This window comes from Molothrus ater, chromosome 5, assembly GCF_012460135.2.
Source record: "Molothrus ater isolate BHLD 08-10-18 breed brown headed cowbird chromosome 5, BPBGC_Mater_1.1, whole genome shotgun sequence".
NCBI classification, from domain to species: domain Eukaryota; kingdom Metazoa; phylum Chordata; class Aves; order Passeriformes; family Icteridae; genus Molothrus; species Molothrus ater.
Window position 1 is genome coordinate 55053169 of NC_050482.2, and position 27980 is coordinate 55081148.

General features: G+C 42.7%; 1 protein-coding gene across 3 annotated transcripts in view; it reads right to left on the minus strand.

Annotated features, from left to right (window-relative positions):
• Window positions 1-27980, minus strand: part of KCNA5 (potassium voltage-gated channel subfamily A member 5) — a 162580-nt gene that overhangs the window by 26840 nt on the left and 107760 nt on the right. Inside the window, exons 2-4 of one of the 3 annotated variants that reach the window (XM_036404888.2) lie at window positions 25565-25637; window positions 15682-15834; window positions 9024-9202 (exon numbers count right to left, since the gene is read on the minus strand). The exons of 1 other annotated variant lie outside the window; for it this stretch is intronic. The gene's annotated coding sequence lies outside the window, so the exon portion shown is untranslated. The remainder of the gene's footprint in view (window positions 1-9023; window positions 9203-15681; window positions 15835-25564; window positions 25638-27980) is intronic. One more of the 3 variants, XM_054514796.1, reaches the window with a different exon arrangement.

Below are 27980 nucleotides of genomic sequence, written 5' to 3' on the forward strand. Positions count from 1 at the left end.
GGGAAGACTGTGTGCTGTAATAGGGGAATCCCATGAGGATACAAACATACTATTCAGTGCAAAATACCAACTAAATTAACTATTTAATGCAGTGCAACAAACCAGTCGAAAGCAAACAAAAACATTCTGAGTAAAGCCAAGCACAAAATGACACAAATAAGGAGCAAATGCATCTAAAGCAGGAGATAATTCCCAGGCAGAAGCAGTACCAAAAAATATGAGGATAACTCTTGAGTGACAGAGAATCAATAACATGAAGCTGTGACCACAATAAAAGATGAATCTCCCTGAAAAATGCATTCAGAGGTCCTTCACTGACAAAAGGACTCAGATTCTGAGTTCCCCTTTGTCTTGGTATACAGAAGTAAGTTATCTGTACATTAAAGAAAGGAGTGAGAGATGTTTTAGTTTCTTCACAATCATGTGTGACTACGGAATGGATTGTTGAAGTTCTCACACTCCTTTATTTAATGTTATTTCTCAAGACATCCAAATCAGTGTTGGTAAGAAATGGAAATGTCCTGGAGAGCTGCGTTTGCTCATCACCACACACACAAATCCTTCCTGGGCCTTCCAATCCTGTATAGGAGGTGCACAAGTGACACGGGCAGTCGCTTGGTGATCCTTTGGCTAGCCCTTACCTCCTGGCCCGTGCCAAGAGCAGCTGCCCCCTATCTACCCCTTGGGCCAGTCTGGGGGCAGTAGAGCAGAGCTGCCTAACTCCCAGAGGCAGCAAAGCTGCTCTGGGCAGCTGCTGATAGGAATCCCGAGTTGAGGAAGCCAGAACAAAGGAGACGAGAGGGGCCACTTGTGTAAGTTCTCAAGAGGGCTTAATCTCCGAGAGGGTCCAGGGGCAAGTGACAAGCTTCAACAGGGTAACAGCAACTTAAGCACAGGGGACACTGTTAGAGAAGGATAACCAATAGTAGAACAGCAGGGGAGGAACATAGCGTGGGGATCAGATTCTAGGTAGTCAAGAGGAGGTAACATGGGAGGGGATCAGGCTTGGCACACCAATGGAGCTTTGAGAGAAAGGTGATAGACAAGGAAGGTTCGAGAGAAAGGGGTGGGGTTACATTTGATGAACAAGGGAAGAGGGCAGTACTTTAAGGATTGGCAGGGAAGGGTCTGGAAATCAGGGAGGTGCAAGGGAGATTGACATGGGGACTGACATAAGATTAGGCAGGAAAATAGTAGTAAACAACTTCAGGGCAAAACCATTGGGGGAAACCAAACGGGGTACATGGAACAAACCTCACAATAAGGAACACCTTAAGATTACAACAGAAAAACAATCTACCACACACAATGAGGTGAAGCTTCACTTCAAACCACGCACAACTGCAATTCCAGCCACCAAAATGCAACACTGTCCTGGGGGTAGTGCTGCCATGGCATGGAATCCACACAGTCATTCCAAGGCTTCTGTGGAGATATTTCCTCAGTGGACAGACCACAGAGAAGAGGAACAGGGCATCTGACCACTGCAAATAGACTCAGCCGGGGTTGGTGGAGTAAAAATCAAGCAAACCATCTAGATGATCACCAGTCTAAGAGATTTTTCTTCCTATTCTTTCTATTACTAACGCACTGCTACTTCTGTTTCCTATTACTTCGTGCTCCCTTTATATCACTTGAACAGTTCAAAGAGCCCATAAAACAAGTGTCAATAATCTTTATGCATTCTTAGTCATGCCTTTATGTGTTCAGACTGCCTAAAAGGGCTGGGGGATAAATAAGAAGGCCCAAGGTGTGAAATTAAACCCTGAACTGAGGAAAAGAAAATATATGTGCCTGGTTTATGGCCTCCACGAATGGAAAGAAATTGGTCAGGATATGAATCTTCTATATTTGGTATCAGGAATATATTGGGGTGGGGTGGGGAAAGAGTGCTGAATTATCCCTCAGTTTTATCTGCTCTCCCCTTTTCCGTGTAAGAATTGCCAGGACTACATTACAGCTGGGGGGTCTGGGCAAAAGTGACCCAAGAGACTCATCCTTGGGTTTCCTCACTCAGCAACAGGTGTTATTCATGTTCAGCAACAAGACTTCCTTAGTCCAGGCCACAAGAGGACACAGAAAGTCTGAAAGCTTTCCTCTAAGCAAATCCCATGAAGTAATTTGAGTTACAACTTAGAGGGAAATAAACCCTCTTAAAACTCAATGGCTTTCTCCCATATGGGGAGCAGGGCTGCCAAGATTTCTGCCCATTAAGGCCTTTTATGAGCAGTTTCCAAAGCCCTAAAAATAGGGATTTCCAAAGGAAATACTGACCCAGATGGAACTGCAGCAGTGTAAATGAGGCTGCAATAACACTGCTGGGTTCCATAAAGAAACAGGAAAGCATTCACCTGGAATTAGACTCAGTTTGTGTTTGGGCATCACATGTCCCACTCACTCTTCACATCTTTCAGCATTTTGTGCTCACTGCAAAGAGAATAACTTTGTTTCTTGGGCATCTTTAACATTTTCTGTGCCTGTTATCCTGGTGGCTTTCCTCAACTTTCCTGAAGGCAACGGGCGTGATGTTTTTATTATTATTTGTTATAAACTGTAATTTTTTCTGTTGGAGCAAATTTTGAATGTTATAAAACTAAAAAGATCTAAGCATATCAAAATGAGACCTCAAGAAGCAAACACCATTTGTTGCAGAGTGTGTGTTGCTCAACTCTGTAGGAGGGAAGCAGAACTAGAAAACATACCAGATTTCAAAATACCCTTTATTTCTGTGATCTGGTTTAGCATCAAGGATTTTGGTCACTTAATGTGAATTGAGCATGCTGACAGAGGCAGGAACTCTGTACTGTTCTAATGTTAACCTGAGGCTAATGGGGGAGGGAGAACTCACCTGGACAGGAATGCAAATGCACCCCCTGCATAGCCATTCCTGTGGCCACACAGGATATCAGTGCCATTTAGTGTGGGATTAATCAGTCACAGAGTGGCTTTGAGGTTAAGCATTTGTCAAGAGTAAAAAAGGGACTGGACGCTTACATGATTAATCATATAAAGATCAGCACCTACAGTTACATCAGGAAGAAGTGGGGAAAAGAAAAATACGTCCAAGAGTTACTTGGAAAGAAAAACAAAGGAAAGAAAAACAAAGCCTGATGGTTTAGAATATAATCCCCCCTCCAAATGAAGCATAAAGGAACCAATTCCTTTTTGATCATCAAGGTTCAATTAACAGCTTCCTGAAAATGGGCTGCCTAATGCAGGGCACAGCAAGAGAAAGGATACAGGGATGGCTTGGCTGGTGACCCAGTGTGGTACTGCTCCTGTGCCACACTTACTAAACCTTTCAGGTGTGACACTGTGGGGACAGAAATTAGACTCTGCAAACTGCTCCTACCATGGGACAATGCCACAACCAAAAAAGGTTTGGCTTTGCACTTCCAAAGGAGGTTATAGCAAAGTGGGAGCTGGTCTCTTCTCCAAAGCAAGAAGTGACAGGACAAGAGGAAATGGCCTCAGGATGCACAAGGGGAGGTTCAGGATGGACATAAGGAGCAGTTTCTTCTTAGAAAGGACTGTGAAACATTGGAACAGGCTGCCCAGGGTGGAGTCCCCATCCCTGGTGGTGTTCAAGAAACCATTGGATGTGGCACTCTGTGCTCTGGGCTGGTTGACACAGCGTGGATTGGTCACAGGCTGGATTTGATGATCTCTGAAGTCTTTTCCAATCTCAGTGATTTTGTTATCCTCTGTCAAGCAATTTCCATAGAAAACAAGGAACTTATCTCCAAGATGAGGAAACTTATCTATGAAAAGATATCCCCATAAAGCCTGAGCACACAGGAGGCCAGGCAGCCCCCCTCAGCTAGGTCAACAGTGCAACAATAGTACCAGGACTGGTAATCCCTTCCCTTCTCTTCCCTTCCCTTCTTCCTTCCCCCTCTTTGATCCCTCTCTCACTCTCTTCCCTTCTGCCCCACCCTTTTGTTCCAAATCCACCACCATGTCCATGTACTTGGAGATCAGGGACAAACTCACACAGATTTGTATGGCAGGTGTGATTTACCCATAAACTTTATAAACTTTCTCAGACCCTCTGACTTTTGTCATTCCTTTCAACCAGGAGTATCTGTGGATCTTAGGAGCTCCCTTCACCTTTTGGGGAGGACACCACAGCAAGTCCTTGCTTAGTTTGCAGCACCTCTTCCTGAATGCTCCTCCTACACTGACTAAAGCATCATGCAGAGCCCACTCTGGATGCTTTGCTTGTCCTCTTATTCCTGTTTAAGATGAGAAGTATCTTTTTACTGTCCTACTGCACCTTTTCATTAACATGAACATGGAGGGACAGCATGGTGGCAGCCACCTACCCTTTAAATTTTTTTTTAAATATACACCACACAGATTCCCTCTATCTAATGTCTTGGTTTATTTTCATGTATTTATCAATTTTCCTAAATCTTCCTTATTGAGAAATGTATTTGCCAAAACAATGAGCAGGAAAAGTATTGTAATAATTCCATCTTTACCAAAACAGTTTTTCAGAGCATTTTTGGGTGTATTAGATTATGGTCTCAAGCGGTAACAGAGAAGGTAAAGAAAAAGTTGAAGGAATTTTAAAAATCACAGGACAAATATAGAATTAGCCAAAAACTCAACAAGACGAAGGCTGGAAGGAAAACTATGTCTTTAAGCTTAGTTTCCTTAGTTCCTGAGAACACAAGGGGTTAAAAAGCAGAGAACTCCCAAGGGAACTCACTCTTCGTTCCCTCCCCTTCGAAGCCACAGGCTGGGTGAGGGAGGGGAAGCCATGCGGCCTCGGTGGAGGCAGGCTGGAGCCTTGGACAGAGAAGGGGTTGAAGGCCCCTGCAGGACAGAAAGGTGAAGAAACACTGGGATGTCCTGGGCAGCCCCAGAAAGAGAGAGCCCCTCCCACCCAGAGAGTGAGCAGGCCACCTTGAAATGATGTATCATGTGCTGGCAGCAGGGCTGGACAGCGAAGAAAGAAAAGGAGGGGGGGTGCAGCAAGAAGGTGCCTGGTCGCCGTGGAATTTCTGGGTGGGCAGAACCTGAAGTTTTAACCCTTTTCTTAGACAATAAAAACTTTACAAATCACTAGTCCTCCTTGATTTGAATAAGAAGAAAGACAGACATGAAATAGAAAAAAATGAGCAAGTGTAGTGAAAGTCAGAACAAGTGAGTGAAAGACGTCAGAAAAAGATAAAAAAGAATCCTAAGTAAGAAGAGATGATGGAGTAGCCTTTAGCTGGACTTTTCTTGCACAGCCATTGTAGCCTGCCTTGCGGCCACGGGGAGCTGGACGAATGCTGGCTAGCCGCTCCCGGTGTGTGGCTGGAGGAGACCACAAGATCTGCCACTCCCGGGTTCTTCTTGAAAACCCCTGGGTAGTGGTGCTGTCTGCGATGTGGGTGGCGCAGGCGAGACCGTGGCTACGAAGTCCCGAGATGAAAGAAGGAGAGAGTGGACACTCGTGTGGATGCCAAGGCACCTTATTTCCCAAGCAGGACCAGTTACAGGTGTCTGAGGAGAATGGCTTGAGGAGGCACTGATAAAGGGGATGGGCGTGACAGGAGGAGACACGAGGGAACCAATAAACGAAGCCCAGGGGAGGAGTGTGGGACACAGCTGGACCAAATATGGATTACGTAGGGGAGGGAAGAGGCTCTGGATGCAAATCATACCTCGAGTAAGGGATGATTGACACAGAAAATTCTCAAAATAAAGGGGGGGGGGGGGGGGGGGGGGGTGGTTACAATGATAGACAGGGGAAGTGGGCGCCACCAGGAGGGAGGAGATAAACTTATAAGGGCATAAAGGGGAGGACCAAGGGATCAGTCACCTTAAAGGGACAAGCCATTGGTAGGAAAACAAGGGGTAAACACCTTAGGGAGAAACCATTATGAGGGCAGTACGTGGGGAGAACCGAGGACCAAACCATATTTTTAACTTATAAAAGGGATAACCAACTTTACAACTGAACTCATATAAACATTTTAAAACACACGACGCCACATAGCCATAGATTAAATCAATTTTTTCTGTAACACAGAAACTGCAATTAGGGGGATGCAATAGCTTCAGCCAAGAGAGTGACCTGCTGCAGTGACGCCAAGTGCAAGAGAAGAGAGAACAGAAAAAGATGAAGAGGGTGTAGTAGTGCCCTCTGGCTTCAGAAAAAAAGAAGAAAATCTCTGTTCTCAAGACCCTCGGCCCCAAGAAAAATGAAAATAAAGTGAAGACTGTTGCTCACAGATAAGAGATAGTTATTCTTTAATACTTAGCAAAGCATCCTTAAAAGAGAACCCTATAAGCAGTTTTAGTGCATGAACAGTAGTGAAAGCACTGTACATAGAAAAAAATGCCACAATAGCAAATTTTCTCTGAGCAGTGCCATGTGTGACATAAAAACACAAGAAGTTTCAGCTGTGTTTCCTAGAAAACCTACAGTACAAAAAGGACTCCTCTCTCCCTTAATAAACTGAGAATTAATTATCTGAGGAGTAGTGATGAACTGAGAATTAATTATCTGAAAGGTGGTAACTTGATTGAGAATCCAAAGTTTTGTCTCACTGTGCTGTGTTAGAAATTGGGTGAGGGGAGGAAGAATATTTTAAAAAGTTTTCATTTTGAATTCTGTGTGTTCCTTTTATTATAGTTGTAGGTTAATAAAGTTATTTTTTCTTTATTTCTAAGGTTAAGCCTGTTCTGCTCTGTTTCTAGTCACATCTCACAGCACTCATTTGAGAAAAATATATTTTCCTAAGTGCAGTAGCATTGCACCAATGTCAAGCCATGACAGATATGCAGGACAAGAGCTGGAATGCATGGACATATTTTCATGTGCAAATGAAAGCACACGCAGTGGCCTAAGGGACAGTGAGACTGACTGGAAAACTGAAGTACAACAGATAGAACAATCTGTGGGGAGAGGGTGGGAAATGACAGCGACTCTTTCTTCTTCAGGGAACAAATGGAAAGGAAACAACCTTTCAAAAGTCATCCCAAGGAGGAAAGGGAGGAATTTCTGGGCTGCATTCAAGGCACCGTGGGCAGCAGGGCAGGGGGGATTCTGCCCCTCTCTGCCGAGCTCCCCCTGCAGGGCTGCATCCAGCCCTGGGTCCAGCACAGGAAGCACAGGGAGCTGCTGGAGCCAGTGCAGAGCAGGGACACCAAGGGGATCAGAGGGATGGAGCAGCTCTGCTGGGAGGAAAGGCTGAGGGAATTGGGATTGTTCAGCCTGGAGAGGAGAAGACTTTGGGGTGACCTCATTGAGGCCTTCTAGTGCCTGAAGGGAGCCTCCAAAAAATGGAGAGAGACTTTTGACTCTGGACAAGGGCCTGGAGTGACAGGACAAGGGGGAATGGCTTCACACTGACAGAGAGCAGGTTTAGATGGGATGTTGGGAAGAAATTCTTTCTTGTGGGGGTGCTGAGGCCCTGGCACAGGTTGGCCAGAGCAGCTGTGGCTACCCCATCCCTGGCAGTGCCCATGGCCAGGTTGGATGGGGCTCTGAGCAACCTGGTCTGCTGTAAGGTGACACTGTCCTTGGCCACATCCTCAGGTGACACATCTGTAAACAAAGGCAGTGTTAGGCACTCTATGTTTTTGGACCATGAAAATTATGCTGTGTCTTCTGTTAGGTATTTCTAGGTTTCAGCATGCACACGTGAGTTATGCTTGTGGCCTACAAGGCTAAGACGGAATTGGCAGGAAGCAATACAATCCCATAATAAGCAGTATTGTATCATAGCTCTGGAAAGTAGCAATACATTTGGAAAACATAAAGTTTGTACATAGGTGTGAAGATTAATTTTAGTATTTTGTTCTTCTTTTCAAAAATCCTCTAAAATTAAAAATATCTTTTTCTAGAGAAGCCTATGTTTAGTGTTTTTGGAGCAATCCACTTAAGTGAGTTTAGTTTTAAGCCAAATAAATAGGCCCTTCTTTACACCCGGTTGACCTCTTCAGGTTAAGTGGACATTTACAAGTGGACAAAGGACATAGATTTGTTTGGGCTGCTTTATCTAAATCCATGAACCAACCATCACATAACCGTGTCTTCCACAGGAATCTATCCAGCCTGCACAGCTAAGATGTGGTAACCCACAGAAGGTAAAACCCATGATGAGGCAGAGTAAAGTGGAGCTTCAGGAGGCAACCTCAAGACTGAGAACTGCTTTGTTGTGGTTTAACCCCATATAGTCACTCACTTTCTCCTATCCCACTGCAAAGGAAAAAAGCTGGAACTGGCAGGGTGAAAGCCAGAAATCTCTAATCTTTAGATGAGGACAGTTTAATCAGGAAGGCAAAAGCTAAGCGAGCCAGCAAAGCAAAACAAGGAATTAATTCACCACTTCCCATAGGCAGGCAGATGTTCAGCCATCCCCAGGAGAACAGGGCTCCTTCAGACACATCTGGGGAAAAAACTGCCATCACTTCAAACATCCCCCACTTCCTTCTTCTCCCCACAGCTTTATAAGCTGAGCATGTTGCCAAAGGGTCTGGAATGTCCCTTTGGCCAGCTGGGGTCAGCTGGGGTCCTGGCTGTGTCCCCTTACAATACATTATGCACCTTCCTCGCTGATGGGGTGGGGTGACAAGCAGAAAAGGCCTCAGTGCTGTGTAATCGCTGCTCAGCAAGAACTAAAACATCCCAGTTCTCAGCAAGAACTAAAACATCCCCCACTTCCAGCACAAATCTAAAACACAGCTCCCTGCCAACTACTGTGAGGGAAATTAACTATGTTCCAGACAAAACCAGCACATCCTTCAACTCTGAATTTCCACATGCCTGCTAATTACAGCTCTGAAACTCTCCTGTGACTTTTGCATGTACTTGCATTGAAAGCAAGTTTAAACCCCATGAATTGAAGTGGACCCACCAGGATTTGGGTATTATGCAATATAATAAGTACTGATAACAGAATACATGGAGTTGCTCTAATGCCAAGGCCTTTTTCAGACTCATACAGAATCCAGAAAATTCACACTTCCATTGCAATGCAGTATCATAGCAAGTCCCTGTACTTTTGGCAGAATATACCAACCTGTGTCTTTATGTTCTTCATTGTCCGGATAATCCTCTTAAAACTTCTTTTTGCAAGTGATTCTTTTTTTCATGGATTGTACATATTTTATTGGTGCAGTAATCATCTTGGTTCTGAACATCTCATTCCCTTCCTCAAAACCTGTGGGGTGGTTTCTGCAGAGAATCCTCCTATTTCACCTGTATACACGTGTTTTGGGGAAACAAAGTGACATAATGCTTTCAATAATTAATAGTAAATAAATTTCATAGAATATCCTGAGTTGGAAAGGACACACAAGGATCATTGAAGTCACAGTCCTGGCCCTGCACAGGACAGCTTTTAGTTATGCTAGTAAAGAGCAGCTGGGCCTGGCATAGATCCTTTTTAAAATGCATAAACAAGGATTGTATCTTTTCTAGCTTTGAGTCTGGCCCTTATTTCCAGAGGTCAAATTTTCTCTTGTCTGGCATTTCTAGCAGGTCCAGCTTCTCTCATTTATGACCCCTAAATTCCTTATTCCTGAGGGAAATGTCACAGTATAACATAGAATAATTATGGTTGGAAAAGACCCCTAAGACCAGCTAGCCCACCCACCAAGCCAGCACTGACCCATGTCCCCATGTGCCACATCTGCATGGTTTTGAACCAGAGGGACAAATTTAGCTCTAGTGAAGCTCTCAGGGGTTTTATCTTGCACAAGAGCAGCAGCAGAGACTCTGCATTACACCTGATCCTAACTCGCCCCTTTTCCACACTGCCAGTGAGCTGACGTACTGGGAGTATTCACAGTTTAGGGTTTACAGCAAGACACTGACACAGTCTCCATCAGCTCACTTCTCACCAGGGATTAGTTCTACCAGCCCAGGCCCTGCGTGTGCAGAATGGAGGGAAAAGCTGAGTTACAGAAGCCTTGCAGCCCTGACCCATTCACAGTCCTTTCTCAGACAGAATTCCTGTGTTCCTGCCTTCCATAAAGGCAGCCCTGCTACCTGGCCATCTGCACTGCCACTGGCTGGGGACAACAGCAGCATCGCAATCACCATGGTGGGGTTATCTGATAGCCATTAAATGGAATCCAGATTAGCAGAGCAAATAGTTGTGAGTCTGCCTGATGGCTTTGCACTGCAAGACCGAGCTGTGGCAAATCTGGAACTTGGTGCTGGTGTTTTTGCTTTCTCACTCAGGTGCCACCTAAGTGCCCTGACCCAAGGGGACTTGGAGGCAGCTGAAGTGACATTCTGGTCACCTAAAAGCAGTATTTGGCTGCATATCAGTGTGCATCTTGACCCTTTCAAAGGCAAGGTGAAACTCTTACTTTTACACAGTAAAAAGTTCTCCTGTTCTTTAAAGGAATACTTTTTTCATCTGCAACGTCTATGGATTTAAGCATTTTTTTCTTGTGTCACCTCTCTGTGAGAGATCACAAAGCAGACTGAGGGCTGGACTGAGAAGATAATGTCTTTACCATTTTTCTAAAAGATTAAGAAGGTGCTTTCACATGTTTAATTTAGACTGCAATTTCCTCACTGGGCTTGTTATTCAGCCGTGCAGCAAGACATACAATCAAAGATATATCTTGCTCCCAAATGCTAGAGATTAGCATGATTAATTGCATGGAGCCTTCTAACAGCTCAAAAGTAACTTTTCCCTTGAAGCTCATTTTTCTCACTAGCTGGAAGCAGAAAAAAAATGCATTTGTCACCTGGCAGAAGAATCCCTAGAGCTGAACACACATGTGTTTGGTTTTTTTTTTCCCTGAAGGATCCCAAGTGCTGTAGAAGGAGGGCTGTCATGGCCCAATCTTTCTCTTTGGCTTGTGCCGTGGTACCCTCTGCTATGCTTGAGGGCTGCTGAATTGGCATAGAGCTTGTTACCTCACTGGAGTGAGAACAAGCTCTTCCCTCCTCAGAATTATCAGTCAGGGATCTCTTCAGTTGTGTTTTTATCCAGGGCTTCTTCTCAGCCTTCAGAACCTTTCTTTTGGCTGCTGAGAGATCCTACCACCCAAGTACAAGGGAACATGATTAATAGGTTTATACATCAGCCTTCCATGTTCAGCCTGGGATGACAGGCTGGGATTTCCCACTGTTGCTAAACTGCTCTGGTTATGGAGTTTTAAAATTAACTTTTCCCACAGACCCTGATAAATATATTTTCCATTTAGCTCTACTGGTCAGTTTGCACTCATACTTGCAGCTTTCTGAAAAGTATTCTTCATCTGAGACCAGCAAAGCAGGCTGTTCCTATCCCAAATAACCAAAAATTCCTTTGGGCTTCCCTGAGGATGCTTTGCCTCAGATTTGAACCTCCTGAAAAACCAGGCGTTTGTGCATCCACGATGAATGAAGGCTGGCCAGGTATGAATGATGGAGACATTATACCCTCTAGTGGCAGGAATATCTGTCACTCCAGCGCCTTGGCAGAAGCATTTCAGGATTCCGGAGACTCATAAGGGACAGTGAAGTAGGTGGTGGACATCACTTAAACTCTTGTGGAGCAATCCTTTATAATATATTGACAAGTCAAGAATCAAATAGAAAGATTTGCCCAGAAAAATGAATGCCAAATTCGTGTCCTTAATATCATCAAGAGTTCCCTTTATTGCTGGCAATTTCAGCACAACACAAGCCAGAAGAAACTGTAGCAAAGGCACTTTTTTGTTGTTATTTTCCTCTTTTTTTTTTTTTTTTTGTTCTTAGATAATCTCAGCTGCTAACCCAGAATTACCACTAATTGTATGAAATAATGCAGCCAAGTATCAGACACTTTCCATGCTTGGTTAACATCAGCAATATATCATTGAGGGTTAAACAAAAAGGAAGCAAAGTATCCTAGGTTTTGGCATTATTAAAAATATAAACTTAAAAATTGACTGAGAGCAGGAAGGGTTTATTATCTGACATTTGAGCTCATATCCCTCAAGGTAGTTTTGTTCTTATACAACAACAGTTGCCTCAGCAAAGCCATGGGAGGGATAAGCATGTTTAATTCATGCCTGCTCACATAGAGGAGGTTGCAGAAAGCTGCTTACAAGTTTGCTTTTGAAAGTCTGGTGTCTGGGGTTTGCTCAGCTATTTCCCTAAGGGCAGGATGACATTCCTGTGGCGTGTGCTTTCTTGAATTCCACACAATATGCTGTATTTTTTTTTTTTTTGCCTAAAATCAGAATTAAAAAAAAAAGGAAAACTCCTCCAACTTCAAGAAATAGTAAATGATAGCAAAAGATAATAGGGCTTTAACTGGGTTCTGCTCTGTGATGAAGCATATATTATTTCTAAGGTTTGGCAGTGGCAAACTGGTGTAATAACCCATTATTTACTGCAGGGCTGATCCAAACCACCATCCCAATTTTGGGTTCCCCATCACGTCATTCAAAGCAAGGTCGTTGCATTTCAGCACTTCTGACAGAGCTGAGAGAGTCACAGGTTTGTTGTTGTCCATTTCATATTGAACTAATTAAACCAGCATTTTGTAATTTATTAGACACATCTGGCTAATTTCTGCTCTGTTCATTACAGAGCTCCTCTGAAGAGGATTGACTCAAAGTTGGTGTTCAGTTTTGTTGCTTCTTCTGCTCTTGCCATGAGTCAGAATGCTTCAGTGAACCCTATCACCACAGGCACACAGCTCTGCACTAATTGTTGCACAACCATCCATGTGTCAGCACTGGCTGATGAAGAAAACAGTAACTCTAAAACAAATTAAATAAATAAAATTTCTTTTGCCATTCAAAAATAGCACAAAATGTCCAGGTGTCTTCAGCCATAATCTTGTGTCCTTATCAAGAGCCAGATTAATCAACATATGAAATTCAGAGTTTTCAAAGACTTCTTTTCCAGAGCTGAGCTAATGGCCCAGCTGCAAGCTTTGGCCCCATGTGGCAGGCTAGGGACATGCATTTGTGTGCCTCCCCTGTGTCACCACCACCAGGGAGCCAAGGGTTAAATCCCAGAAAAGGCCCTGGCTTGCACAAACAGGGACAAGCATCTCTCCTAAGATGATAAGGGGTTATAATCATTGGACATAATACAGACACTAATAGATGGCATCTGGGGAAAGACAAGAGAATCCTTTGGGGGAAAAACTAAGATGACTTTTTGTTTTATTAGGCATCAGAGATTCTGCCCAGTTGAGCCTCATGGCACAAAGCCAGTAGGAATCATGCTTCAGTAGTCCTATTGCTTGTGAAATGGCTAATTTCACAATGTATTTGGAAATCCTTATTAAGGCTAACATTGTTTACCCTCCTCTACAAGGAGAGTTCAAAATCCTTCTTATTGTTCAAAATCCTCATTGAAGGGTTATACACTGACTGAAAAATAACAAAACTGAGAGCAAGGAGCAGGTCTGGCCATGTATGTGTAATGTAAGAGAAAGAAAAATTCAGAGACTTGGGCAAGAAGTAGAGAAGAGACATTAAGTAAACAAAAATTCATCAGGGAAAAAAGATTCCTAGGGAAGAGGAAAAAAGGATTCAGGACATCCACTGGCAGGGTTGAGGGATGCGAAAACACACAAAGGACAGGTGAGCTGTGAGAACTGAATATCGATGGAAAGACAAGGTGTCAAGACCAAGAGAAAGGGCCTGGGTTTTACTTTTGAAGCTTGGCTGATGATGTGGCACTGGAACCCTTCTTGCTTCAGAGAAAATCTGTTAACAACTGAAAACCTTCCAGGGTCCAAACTTCCCTGGCTTTTTGCATCTGGTAGGGAAAAAAAAACCTGAATAGGCTACAAGTTCAAGATGGCCTTTGGAGATATACTTGTTTTTCCAAGAAATGTGGGCATTTCTCATGGCCTGCACTTTTATCAAATAGCAAACTAAAGCAGGCCCTGCTCCCTTTTTAGTTAATAGCAGTTATTCAATTGATATCGAGGGACTTAGTCCAGAATAAGACAAAACACTGATGCTCCTCTAGGTAGCTACACTGGCCATAAAAACCACTAATAAGACAAATAAAACTCCCAACAATCAGTGTCCTATCTATCACCTTATGCTACTTCTTAGAATATTTTTAGAATAAACTGTATGCCAAGCAAAATATCTTTAAAGAAGTGCAATAATGTCTCATGGGCAGAAAGGAGTGAGGAAAACATGTGAGAAACATCCAGCAGACACAAGGTGAGAGCAGGAGGAGGGAGGGGCAGGGCTCCAGTCACCTAAGAAGAGATTGCCTGCAGCCCATGGAGAGGGCCACTATGCTGACTACCTAAATCCTATGAGCTAAGCCTCTTAATGAAAAGTTCTATTAGAAAATGAGAGTAAAATAATTTCAATTACTTCATCAGTCCATAAGCTGGTACCACTCATGCTCTTTTTCCAAGAATTTCTTTTCTTCTCTTGGGGAAAAATATGTTGTTTAATTTTCTCTGAGTATTTCACTACATTCTCTATGGCATTCCAGAAATCATTGATAAATTTTTAAGACACTTTTGTGTCAGCACCAATTCTACCCCTCCCTCTGTATTCCAAGAACTTTTCTCTTCCTAGATCTTCTTTTTTTTTTCTTTTTTTCTTTTTTTTTTTTTCCCTCTGAACCCTTTGCTAAAATCTGTAGTTTCTTCATCAAGGTGCTTTGACAAAGAAATTAATATAAAAATCTGGCTCAGCAATGGTGTGGCCAGCAGGAGCAGGGCAGTGATCGTCCCATTGTCCCTCTGTAGTGGGCAGTGGTGAGACCACATCTCAAATCCTGCATCCAGTTCTGGGCCTGTCACTATTAAAAGACATTGAGTTCTTCACTGAAAGGCAGGAATGGGCTGTCCAGGGAGGTGGTGGAGTACCCATCTATGAATAAATGACTGGATGTGACCCTCAGTGCTCTGGTCTAGCTGACAAGGTGGGGATTGGTCAAAACTTGGACTTGATGATCTTGGAGGTCTTTTCAAACCTTGATGATGCTGTGGCAAATACAAGATTCATATATTTTCTTGTTGAATTCTATGTAGTGCTTTTACTCTGTACTTAGATTTCTTTTTATATGAGGTGAGTTTTTTCCTCCTCCCCTCTTTTTTTTTTCCTTATTTCAGCAATTTTTATCAGATCAAATATTCTCTGTCAGGCTGAATGGGCCCATTAAACTGCCTCTTCCAAAGAAAGTTGTCAGAAAGTGAGTGAACATGTGAGCCACACTACTCTGAGTAGATCCCTCTTTCTTAGCCACAATTATTTTATCTTCACCAGTGCCACCTCAGCAGAGAGATAAAGAGTTTCCAGCAACAGATATAAAGGACAGCAGGCTCCAAGCTGGAACAAAGGATAGTCTTGCTTAATAGTCTGCTGATTTCTAATTTCTACTGGGTATAACCTAGGCACTAGGATCCAGGGAAAGAAGAGCATCAAACTGAGTTTATTGGCTCCTGACAAGGCTTTCCCAAAGTCTGTCTGGAGCTGGAAAAGCCCTGGCCTCCCACAGAGGATTTTGTCACTTTAGGGAAAGAGAGGGAAAGAGATCAGGATCATTAACTTAATTTCCTGTCTTTTATTGAAATCAGTTCTACACAATGACCTTCAAGACAGGTGGACCATGTTAAAAACAAGGCAAAACAAAGCTAAACCCAGCAAGGACATCAATCTGATTCTGGATAAGAGAAGGCTTTATAAAGTATTAGAAAGAGAAAATAGTTTCCCTCAACATTTGTTTGCAACATGGGAATCCATCTTTCATTAACTTACACAACTTTTTCCATTTGGAAAATTTTTTCCCTAGTTCTTCTTGTTCCATCCCTTGTGTTCTGCATTCTTCTCCTCCTTTCTCATTTCCAGAGCTGCTTCTTCCCTGCTCCATTTTTCCACATTTTAACAGTGCTGAGAAGTAGCCACACCGTACTGTACAGACAGAAGCATATTTAGGGACTATCAGTGGAGTTAATATGGAACAGGTGGGAAAAAACTCACATTAAAATAACAACAATCTGTCTAAGCCCCAGTTCCCTGCATTTACAGCTGAATTGTGTTTCACTCTCTTGAGATGTAGCAGGGTCTGCTCTGCCCACTGCTGTTGAGGGATCTTCGTTTCCTGCAGGCAGTAAAATACCTGGCAGAGATCTCAGGGAAAGAGGTTTTTTGCCTTATCTTGTGTAAGACAACTGCTCCATGTTAGAAAAGTCCAAAGAGAAATTGAAACACCTGGAAATGCTTAACTGAGATAAAAGGCAAATATTAAATGTTTCAAGCATTTGAAAAATAAGGAATTGTGTGAAGTGATTATGTTGTTCATGGTAGTCCATAACAAAATAATGATGGGTATCTAATGACATTTAATGCAGGAAGCTTCAAAGTGTTAAAAGCTCTAAAAAAATAATGTAAGGCTAAAGTACAGTGAGAAACTAAGAGGCAGAGAAGCCAAAAAAATTAATCAAATTCAGAAAAAGATTGAATATTCATATGCATATGCATAACCATTTGAAAATACAACAATGACAAATATTTTGTCACACAACAGATCAAGATTTTAACAGGAGAGGCAAAGGGAGGGGAGGGGAGGAGAGAGGAGAGGAGAGGAGAGGAGAGGAGAGGAGAGGAGAGGAGAGGAGAGGAGAGGAGAGGAGAGGAGAGGAGAGGAGAGGAGAGGAGAGGAGAGGAGAGGAGAGGAGAGGAGAGGAGAGGAGAGGAGAGGAGAGGAGAGGAGAGGAGAGGAGAGGAGAGGAGAGGAGAGGAGGCTGGAAGGGCTAAGAGAAAACAAAAGCTCTTCCATCTTAAAAAAAAGATGAATCCCCTGAAGAAAAAGACAAAAACCCAAGAAAAACGAATCTCTTCTAAAGGAGTTACTTCATTAAATCATTCCAAACAGGGCCTCTGCCAGACTCCACTCCCTTGTAGTAACATAAATAGAATGATTCACTTTCACTGAGGCAAGAGCTTGGACGTTGCCAGTAACCACTGTGTTTCATGGGCTTTTCAAAGTCAGTAGGAAACAGCAAATTAAGGATCAGTTAAAGCTTTTATATACACGCCACAGTATAGAGGAGGGATCACACATCCTTGCAATTGTGGTGGCTTCCAAACGCACCACACCGAAGGAGAGCTCCAGTGGTTTGTGGAAAGAGATGTTTCCTCTTTTTCCTGGATGTAACACTCATACATTGCTCCTGCTGTGGCTTTGATCCCCCCAAAAATACTTCCAGGCTGTTAACAGTGCCCATCACATATAAATTTCTGCCTTTCCACTCTTTCCCTGGGCATTAACAGGTGCAAAATGGGAGAAGGGATTCTTCTAAGCCTTTTCCTAATTTATTACACCTGCACATAGCTCAATGCACAAAGTCCTTCAGAAGCTGGTATAGAATCACAAAATAATTTAGGTTGGAAAGACTTGTGGCCCCTGGGTAGACCATGAGTAAATACTGAATTTGAGCCCTTGCTCAGGGCTGTGTCCAGTTAAATTTTGAACAGCTCCAAGGACAGAGCCTTCACAATTACTCTGGGAAACTGTGCCAGTGATTGACCACCCTTGTGGTCCTTTTATCTGATCAGGCTTTCTTTAGCTTTAACAAGACTTAACAAACCAGAAAAAGAAAACAAATCCCTCTGTAGTTTCTAGATGTATCATTGGAAAGACCCCATGAAGACCCTGCTGATTTCCCATACTAAATGAGACTTGTTTGACTTGGTTTTACTTTGTCTCCTCTACATGGCCCCCTTAGCACCTACAACACCCCAATTTTAAAAGAGATGCCATGGGCAATACATCCATGGGCCAGAGCTCTTTCCCTGTGGGAGTCAGCCTTGGCTCTGAGGGCACAGCCTGCCATTAAGAGTTGCTGTCTGATCTCAATCCCTTCCCCAAGGGAGCAGGATTACAAGATTAGTGGATTACCCTGCTGCAGGGATTGGGGGTTTAGCAGGAATCCAGCAGTGGTCTGGCTGGCATCTATGTTTACATACTACAATCAGTTGTATGTGAAACCACTGCAAACTGTTTTCTTTATACCCTGCATTTACTACAACTCAATACAGATATTATGTTCTAGCCTTGGCATTGTTAATTTGAATCTTGACACTCTTCATTAAAAAAAATATATATATATATATAAATCAGTTCTAGTGTACAGAAACCCAAATTTGAGTTTTCAAAGATGCCAAATAGTAAGAATCTATTTAATTAACAGCAGCAGAGAAAAGTGTTTTAATGTGCACAGGTTTTAGGTTTTTTCTTACTATTTGGCATCAGTTTAGCTGTTCTGGATGTCCTGGCTTAATAAGTCATTCTGGACAGTGGAAAAGTCTCAACACCATTAATACTCCTCAGAACAACTTAAATCAGGGAGGAATCCTCAAATTTGGTGATTTTCCTCTCTACATTGGCTGGTCCTAAACCCATCCCCATAATGCTTGTAGCAAACCACGCTTCAGCAAAACAACAGAGAGGAAGAATCAGCCAGCATCAGCTCAGGACCAACTGCTGTGGGATTTCAACTCAATTTTCTCCATTGAGGAAACCAAGTCTTTCCTGGGATGTGCTGTGAGACAGGCACATTTAATTTGCTGCCTTTTCTGTTCCTCCTCTCTACACTTCCCACACATGTAAATACAGTCAGATTTGCCCTTGGTTTCCAAACAACAGCAATTCTAGAGTCCTTGATAGTTCTGAGAGGATTAGAAAGGCTGGGGAGTGCTGGAAAAAAAGAGCTCCTTGGGAGATTTGAGGATTGCAATGATTTCTGCCCAGACAAACCTTTCTGGGTTTGGTTCCCAGCTTCACAGTTTGCACGCTGGGGAAATTCTGTCATTACAAAAACTCCCAAAAAATCAAAAAGCCAGCAACAAGAACGAAAATGTATTTATGACTGGGTGATTAAAACTTCTTTTATTGTGCTGGTGGGTAGAGCTGTCCTAACTTAATAGAAGGTGCTCAGAACTCCAAGCATTTAAAAATATTTTCCTTAATAACATGTAAGGCAAGGAGGTGAATCTGAACTAGAGGAGAGGTCAGGCTTAGTCACCTAATTTTCTATCCCTCCCACAGGAGTCCAGGGACTTAGACCTTTTCTTTCATCACTGAAAACAGTGTTTGGTAGAGATCATGAAATTAGCAAGAGGATGACTCCCAACTTTAAGAGCTTAGCAAACTTCTCTTAAGGTTAGAAAATTGATTTAAAATGCAACTGCTGAGTTTTTAAAATAGCTATCACGAACAAAAAATCCCAAACCACCAACATATTTATAAGACTTCAATTTGCTTCTTAAAAGCACTATTATTATCTCATTTTGAAACTCTCTTTTCCTGTTGTTGGTGTAGCACAAAAAAGTGTTTCCACAGCAGTTTGTCAAAATTAAGAATTCAAGTTTTCTTTTTCTCCAGGAAGTTTGTGAAAATTACTTTTGATCCAGCATTGTGTGGTAAGATCAAATTTTCTCTTACTTATTAAGCTTTCTAATTTAACTTTTCTGGCATTATTCAAAGGCAGCTGAAATGGTAAAATTCAAACTTGACCTATTTTTCAGTCTTTTCAAGCCAAATCTAAGAATATATAGAAAATTATTTTGAAAGCTTGTTCATTTTATAGTTTATTTTCTAAACATGTATATTTAAACTTTTCCACTAACTCCCAAACTTTTCCCCAATCCCTAGATACGGAGACATCCACTTTGCTGTCATTGCTAGATTGTAAATTCTAGAAAAAAAATCTAGAAACTGAGAATTCCACATTCAAGTATCAAACCAAGCAGCAAAAGCTTCATGTATTTTACTGACAAATCCAACTACATTTTTAAGCAGAAAATAAATAAAATCATAAAATACATAATGTTAGGTGATCAATAAGGAGCTGAAACAATATCTTTGCATCAAGGATGTTTTTATGTGTTTATGACATATTTCTCAGGCAATACAGCTCCAGTCTAGTGAGCCTCAATATAACCTCTGTGATTTGGTTTTGTAGGATCTACAGTTTAAATTGGAATAGTTGAAAAATACTTCCTCTCCAAAAGGAAGAAAAACAGTTTCTTCTTCCCATTGTGCTTTTAGGTAGAAATCCTGATTTTAAACTGCTTTCAAATGCCTAGTATTTTAACCAGCTGGAAAGAAACAAGAAGTACCTCAACTCCCTGCTCTTGAATTTTCAGCAGAATCTAGCAGAAAAAGTCAGAATATCCCCACTGGGTCCAAAAAAAATCTTAGTGGGTTTTTCCAGATAAAAACTGAGCAATTATTCAGACTTATTTAGAACAATAGCTTAAAAGTCTTATTTTGGAACAGCTCCAGATTTGAGACTTAAAGAGGAATAAAGCCAAGAATTGTGCTTTTACATTTTCCCTCTTGGTTAAGGTGTGTTCAGCTCCCATTCCCAAGACCTACTCCCTCCATTATGAAATTGATATTGGTCTGCCTCCAAAGGCATCCTCCTCCATCCTCCTATGATGAGGAATCTCAGCATGGTGAGGGGGATTGACAGGACTGATAGCAATCAGTTATTCACTCCTGGGTGAGGGAATTGGTAACAAGAGGGGCAATTTAATGAAGAATTAAGTGTTGGATCTGAGATCTGGGAAAGGTTTCTCCAGAGATTATTAAAAAACATGGTAAATCTTTCCTTTGGCAACAAAATCACCACCTGAGTTGAAGGGACATCAACAAGGAGGCTAAATCACATCTCCCACCTGCCAACTTTTCACTCAGTGGCTCCCATCAAGTCAGCACAAAAGTATGTCTCTGTAAACGGATTGTGTTCAGTTTCTAAAACAAATAAGCATGCAACCAAATGTCTTTGCTGTGTAAAACACTGCAGGCTGACATTTCCACACCTGCTCCTGCCAGCAGCATTCTACTCTGAGGACAGCACGTCCTCCTGCAGGATGAGGGGGATCCAGGTTGCTGGCAGCCCAGTTGTGGTTTCCAGCTCCCATTTGGGATCTGGGACAGGGCTGAGAACTCAGGTTAAGGCCTTACATGGGTATATATTGTGCCTAATGTCTCACACACCTCTGAAACTCAGAATCACAGAACCACAGAACCACAGAATGGCCTGGGTTGGAATGGACCTTAAAGATCTTCCAGTTCCAGCCCCCTGCCGTGGGCAGGGACACCTTCTACTATCCCAGGTTTCTCAGAGCTCCATCCAGCCTGGCCTTGGACACTGCCAGGGATGGGCCAGCCACAGCTTCTCTGGGCAAATGTCCCTCTCCAGCTTCTCTGTAGGCCCTCCAGATATCAGGAGGTGTTGTGGGGCCTCCATGCATCCTTCCCTTCTCCAGGCTGAAGAGTCCAAATTTTGCCAGCCTGTGTCCATAGGGAAGGTGCTCCAGTTCCCTTGTCACCTTTGTGAATTCTGGACTTGCTCCAATAGTTTCATGTTTCCAAACATCTTCTGGTTTTTGTACACATATTTCCAAACATAGGCTCTCCAGACTAAGCCTCTAAGCTGAGCTGAAGTAATCTCCTTAATCAGAGCACACATCAGTAATGAGTTCAAAAGGAGATTGTCACCCCAGGAGCCTTGTCTTTGGAACATGTAGTTCACGATCTGACATTTGTGTGGCAGACAAAAAGTCCCCAAAAAGTGGTCTTTTAGGGACTATCGCTCACATAATCAGTATGCTCCATCCTGCTTTAAATTAGCGTAAAGGTTTAACAACATTTTTATTTATCTCACCTTGAAACATGAATGAAGAAACATGGCAAGGAGCAGAACAACTTCTAAAAGCAAAGACTTGGATGTTCCTGATGTTTAAGGACTAAATCCTGAGCTTAGTGAGCCCAGCCTGCTCTGTTTCCAGGAGACAGACAGCTCCTATTCTCTCCCTAAACAAAGAGGTATCAGTTCCCAGAGCCAAATTCCCAGAATTTTGGATCCAATGAGAACACAGACAAACAGAAAATAATCTGTCAAGACACTTGGCATAACATAACACATAAGCATGGAAATTCTTCTCATTTTAGCCTACACTGTTATTCATCATGAAGGGGGGAAAAAAGGCTGTTTTCAATGGCTCATAGAGAATTTCTGTCACTTACATTGATGCATATCACTCTCAGGCATTCTTTAAATAAAGACAGAAAGAACACAGATATGTACAAAACAGTTCTTCTGAGTGTTGCAAGAGGAAAGGTGGAAAGAACTGGGGGTTGTTCAACCTGGAGAAAACAAAGATTCAGGGTGACCTCATTCCAGGACCTGAAAGGAGCCTGTAGGAAGGATGGAGAGAGACCCTTGACAAAGGCCTGGAGTGACAGGACAAGGGGAAATAGTTTCACACTGGCAGAGAGCAGGTTTAGATTGGATATTGGGAAGAAATTCTTCCTTGTGAGGGTGGGGAGGCCCTGGCACAGGTTTCCCAGAGCAGCTGTGGCTGCCCCATCCCTGGCAGTGTTCCAGGCCAGGCAGGATGGGGCTCTGAGCAAGCTGAGCTAGTGGAAGGGGTCCCTGCCAATGGCAGGAGGGGTGGAACTTCTTTGAAGTTTTTGCAAACCAAATCATTCATGAATCTATGACTTTATGGAAGTGGTGTGTTAGTCTCAGCAGTTCAATCGTCTTTGTCAACCACTGTCTTCCCCTCTGCTTTTGTCACCTCTGCTCTACAGAACAGCTGTGAGATAGTATGAACAGGGACATAAGGTTTTAGTACTATTTCCCATAATCCCCCTTTATTAGAACAAATCCCTGTATTCTCAGGGATTAGGGTCAGTCAATGTCTGTTGAGCTCTCAGCCACACTGCTGCTGGTCCTGACACTAAGGTGTGGAATGGAGAGTAAAAAGAAATTCTTTACACCCAAATCAGAGATCAGACATTAAATGGCTCAATGTACCATATGCCAAAACCTCTTTAGTGCCTGATGAACAGTTCCTATGAGTGCTGTCCTAGAGACAGCCACTGATTTATCTTGATTATTTCAAGCTTCTTTTATGGAAGCTCCAGGTTTCCTGAAGCAGAAATTTCTCCTCAGCAAAAAGATAGGGTAGCAGCACAGGCTCAGAAGACAAATGCCAGAGAAAATAATCTATGCCCAGCAGCCACACCACAGAAACCTCTGGTTTGTTGGGGTTTTTTATGTGCTGATAATAAAAAATCTCGCTACATTTTAATGTGAGAACCATGTGGGGATGTGGGGGTGATAGGTATTCCCAAACAGAAGATACAGTAAGACCAGAGTGTGTTTTCCTCAGACAGTCTGCCCTAAATTGCAGCTTGAGTACCTGTCTGAGAGCAGATGATCGGATCACAGGAGGAATGAGGAGCAGCTGGATGGGTATTTTCTGTGTGTGTGGGTGGTCATCTGACCTTGGCTGGACACCAGGTGCCCACCAAAGCTGCGCTGTCATTCCCCTGCTCAACTGGACAGTGGAGAGAAAATATAACAAAAGGCTCATGGGTTGAGATAAAGACTGGGAGAGATCAGGCATCACTTACTGTCCTGGGCAAAATAGACTCAGCTTGGGGAAATCAGTTCAATTATGTACCAGTCAAATCAGAGTAGGAAATTGAGAAATAAAGCAAATCCTGAAAACAACTAAAACAACTTCCCCCCACCTCTCCCTCCTTCCTGGGCTCTACATCCTGCCCCTCAGTGGAGTAGGGAGATGGGGAGTGGGAGTTATGGTCAGTTCACCACATTGTTTCTGTTGCTGCTTCTTCCTCAAGGAGGGGAGTCTTTCCCTTGCTCCAGAGTGGGGTCCCTGTCTTGGGGAACATGAACTTCTCCAGCATGTGTCCTTCCTATGGTCTGCAGTTTTTCACTAAATGCTCCAGCGTGGGTCCCTTCCATGGGGGTCAGTCCTTCAGGAACAGACTGCTCCAGCCTGGGTTTCTCCCACAGGGTCACAAGTGCTGCCAGCAAACCTGCTCCAGCCTGGGATCCTCCTTCCACAGGAGTCTGTTCCAGTGTGGGCTTCCCTCAGAGTCACAGCATCCTTTGGGCATCCCCCTGCTCCAGCAAGGGCTGCTCTGGGGGCTGCAGGTGGATCTCTGCACCCCTGTGGGCTGCATCATGGGCTGCAGAGGAATCTCAGCTCCGGTGCCTCTGCTCCCTCCTCACTGCCCTGGGTGTCTGCAGGGGGGTTCATCTCACATCTTCTCACTCCTCTCTTCTCTGGTCACAATTACCTCTGCACAACATCTTTACTTACTTCTTAAAAAATGTTATGGCAGAGATGCTCCCGCCATTCCTGATCTGCTCAGCCTTGGCCAACAGCACATCCATCTTGGAGCTGTTCCATCCATCTTGGAATTCATTATCTTGGACATGGAGGGAGCTTCTACCAGCTTCTCACAGAAGCCACCCCTGGGGCCTCCCTGCTACCAAAACCTGGCCATGCAAACCCCATACAGTATGTATGGGGGAGAGAATAAATATGACAGAGCCCCTGTGAGAGAATAAATATGACAGAACCAAATTGTAATCAGCCAATTGGAGAATAAAATAGTTTTGACTCCATGAGATATAGCCTGTGCTTGAAATAAAACACCTGTGCTGAAAGGAGGCTCTCCATGGTGCAGAAAACAAACAGATAAGCCTTGAAATTCTGGAATCCAGAGCATTATTTCTCCCTTACTCATGCTAAGAACTAAAGACGGCTTTTGCTCTTCTGTCTTCTCCATGAGATGTTATCATCTCTCTCCTGCCAAAGACAAACTCTTACCTACCCCTGGCTTCCAGTTCTTAAAAATGATTACATTTTCAATGAAAGAGGAGCACAAATCCAGAGCCTCCCTCTGCTGGGTGTCCTTATCACTAACATATGAGGTCATGTTTACATCTTACCTCCTGCTCCTGAAGAACATTTACCTCCTGTCAAAAGGGCAGCTTCAGCAATGAAGCCCATGACAGAGTAAGTGGCAATTATGACATGAACCAGGGTACGGGAGACTCTCCCAGAAAGGCTTGGAAATTTAGTCTCCCATATGCCTGGTGAGTGTCCTAAATTTTAATTTTACCAAATGGGAATCTGGGCCCGGGGATGTAGATGAAAATTAATATATCTCTAAAAAGGAAGGAAGGTAGTGGCGGAAGGAAGTGGTGGAAGGAAGGAAGTGGCAGAAGTGGTGGAAGGAAGGAAGGAAGGAAGGAAGGAAGGAAGGAAGGAAGGAAGGAAGGAAGGAAGGAAGGAAGGAAGGAAGGAAGGAAGGAAGGAAGGAAGGAAGGAAGGAAGGAAGGAAGGAAGGAAGGAAGGAAGGAAGGAAGGAAGGAAGGAAGGAAGGAAGGAAGGAAGGAAGGAAGGAAGGAAGGAAGGAAGGAAGGAAGGAAGGAAGGAAGGAAGGAAGGAAGGAAGGAAGGAAGGAAGGAAGGAAGGAAGGAAGGAAGGAAGGAAGGAAGGAAGGAAGGAAGGAAGGATGGATCACAGTGACACTCCAGTCACACACACTTCAGCTGGGAAGACCATGCCCTCCCCTAGAGCAGTTCTAACATTAGGCAGTCTCAGATATTGATTACCAGATGTTTTCTGACCAGATGTTTCCTCCTCTCACTCCCAGCTTAGCAAACCCTCTAGCATGCTTTTGGTGGAGCTGTTCTCCCTCATGAGACAGGGAAAGGAGTGAGAGCTTCCTAAGATAAACTTGTGATAAAGAAGTGTTTATCACATAGTTTTGCAATTTCTCATGCATCTCTGATGAACTCACCTGTCCTATGCTCACTAATCCACCTCCCTCAGGCTGCTTGGAGCCTGCCAGACCTCTGAGGAGTTTTCTGCAGCTGCCATATGAAAAAAAAATAAAGAAAATAAAAGACTGCTAAAATGTTTTTTCCTTCTGCCTTTCAGTGAAATTTCCCCCAAAATACAGCAATGGTCATTCCCAAAAATAATCTGCCAGACAGAGCTCAAAATAAATACAATTTTAAGAACATCCCGTCCCTGTAAGGTGTTCAAGGCCAAGCTGAATGAGGCTTGGGACAGCCTGGTCTAGTGGAAGGTGTCCCTGCCATGGCAGGGGGTTGGAACAAGTTGATCTTTAAGGTCCCTCCCAGCTTAAACCTTTGGTTCAATGAGTTGATAAATAAGAAGGGAAAATGACATGTGGAATCTCCTTATACTCCTGGGCATACCTAAGGAGTTTGTTCTTAAAGCTGAAACATGTTTGGGTCTCTGATTACTGTTTTTTTTTTTTCTTTTTGACCCTTACTTAACTCCAAAGAGCTGACTTCATAAAACTTGAGGAAGTTTATGAACCTATAACCCTAAGTTTTATAGAGTTAGAGATGCAACTAAAAGAAACAATTATAATGTAAAAAAATCATAAATATCTGTGGTTGCTTTTAAAACTCTACAGCATTTCTAAGTCATATTTCTGGTAAATATTCAAGCAAATACAGAATATTTGTTGATAAAATGAAGGATATATGGTGTATTGGCCTATCTCAGAAACTTTCTGAATAATTTACAGTAAGTTGGCATGCCAGGTCCAATTATCCATTATCTCCAATCTTTCCTATAGATCATTGTGCTAATTGTCTTTTTACAGAAATGTGACAATTACAAGATGATATTAAAATAAACTATTTTATTTTACTTCAGGTCACAAAATTAATCCTCGTTTTCATTAAGATTTTCTCTTGCATTCCAGGATTGTATTTGTATCATGTTTGGTTAGACATCATGTTGACAGTCAATAGTGTCAGGGATGCAATTCCTGAAGGCATTTATTGCTATGAATTCTGTTGGACTTTTATTGGTAATCTCCATGGAAGAAAATAGGGAGTTCCTCTTAGCAAAACTATGAACAGATGTCAGGTTTGTCATCAGGATTTGGGTCTGTCACAGCACAATGGGTTATTTATTTATAGATCTCACTCCTGTCACATTGTCACCATCTTTAAAGAAAAATTTCCATTGACTAGAGCCAAAGAGGAGACATCGCAGAACCACGGAATATTCTAAGTTGGAAAGGACCCACATGGGTCATCAAGTCAAACTCCTGGCCCTGCACAGGATACCCCAACAATTTTTGATAAGGCTGGAATACTAAATAAAATGTAGAGAGCATTTGAATCTGTGAGGTAAAATCTAGACTTTCTGCCTCGATAAAACCACATCTCCTTTCACCTTTGAGTAATTTCCACTGTGCTCTAATTTCTGCTCCTCCTACATCAGACAAAATGACAATCTCTGATTTCCTAGAACTCTTTCAATCCTTTATTTGCTTGAGAGCTTTTAATTACATTGCAAAGCTTACATTTTTATCTGTCCATGTATATAGATAGAAATACACCCTGAGATAATACTGTTTGAGATGTGGTGTTAATATGATAAGTACAATAATCTTACAAGTAGCTACAAAAGGTAGATAAGGGATGATGTGATTTTAGGAGCTTGTTGAAATGTCACAATTTGTCATAATATTATGCATTTGAATAGCATAAGCAATGAGATCCTTAGCTGTGTGGTATTTTCTGATTTATTCCTTCCACATTGTCCATGAAAGAAAGAGGTTTCAGAAGAAAATTTAGAATCACACCACTACTTAAATTAAATTAAAAAACTGGAATATTTCTATGACTGTTTCTGCTTCTAATCAATGAGAACTGGCACTTTGAACTCGTGAAAGTCTCTTTGACTGCACAAGAAGAATTCATGTGTAATACTGTAATGCTCAAGTGCCTTATGGGAATGAGGTAAATCTCATTAAGTCATTTCCATCACAGCCTGACTATCCATGTGGGCATAAAACACAAAACATCAAGTTTACAGCCCCATTGGAATGATATAACTTCATTGCCATCCTCTTTTTTAAAGCACCTTTCATCTGGCATTATGTTAGAAGGAAGTTGAAAGCAATGCTGATAATTGGGTCAGTGACAGAATTTATTCAAATACCATTCACTCCCAATACAGAATTAAATTCCTATTTTAGACAGACATGTCCACCTTGGATACATTTATCAAAAGTCTGGGGAGACAGCTGAAATTAAATCAATGCCACACACTTTATGGGCACTGGCTGATGTCCAGAATGCTAAAATGGCAGTGCAGAATTGGAAAGGCCCAAGCATGTTGTTTATATGGGCTGGCTTAAATCCAAAATGGCTACAGTAGGAGAA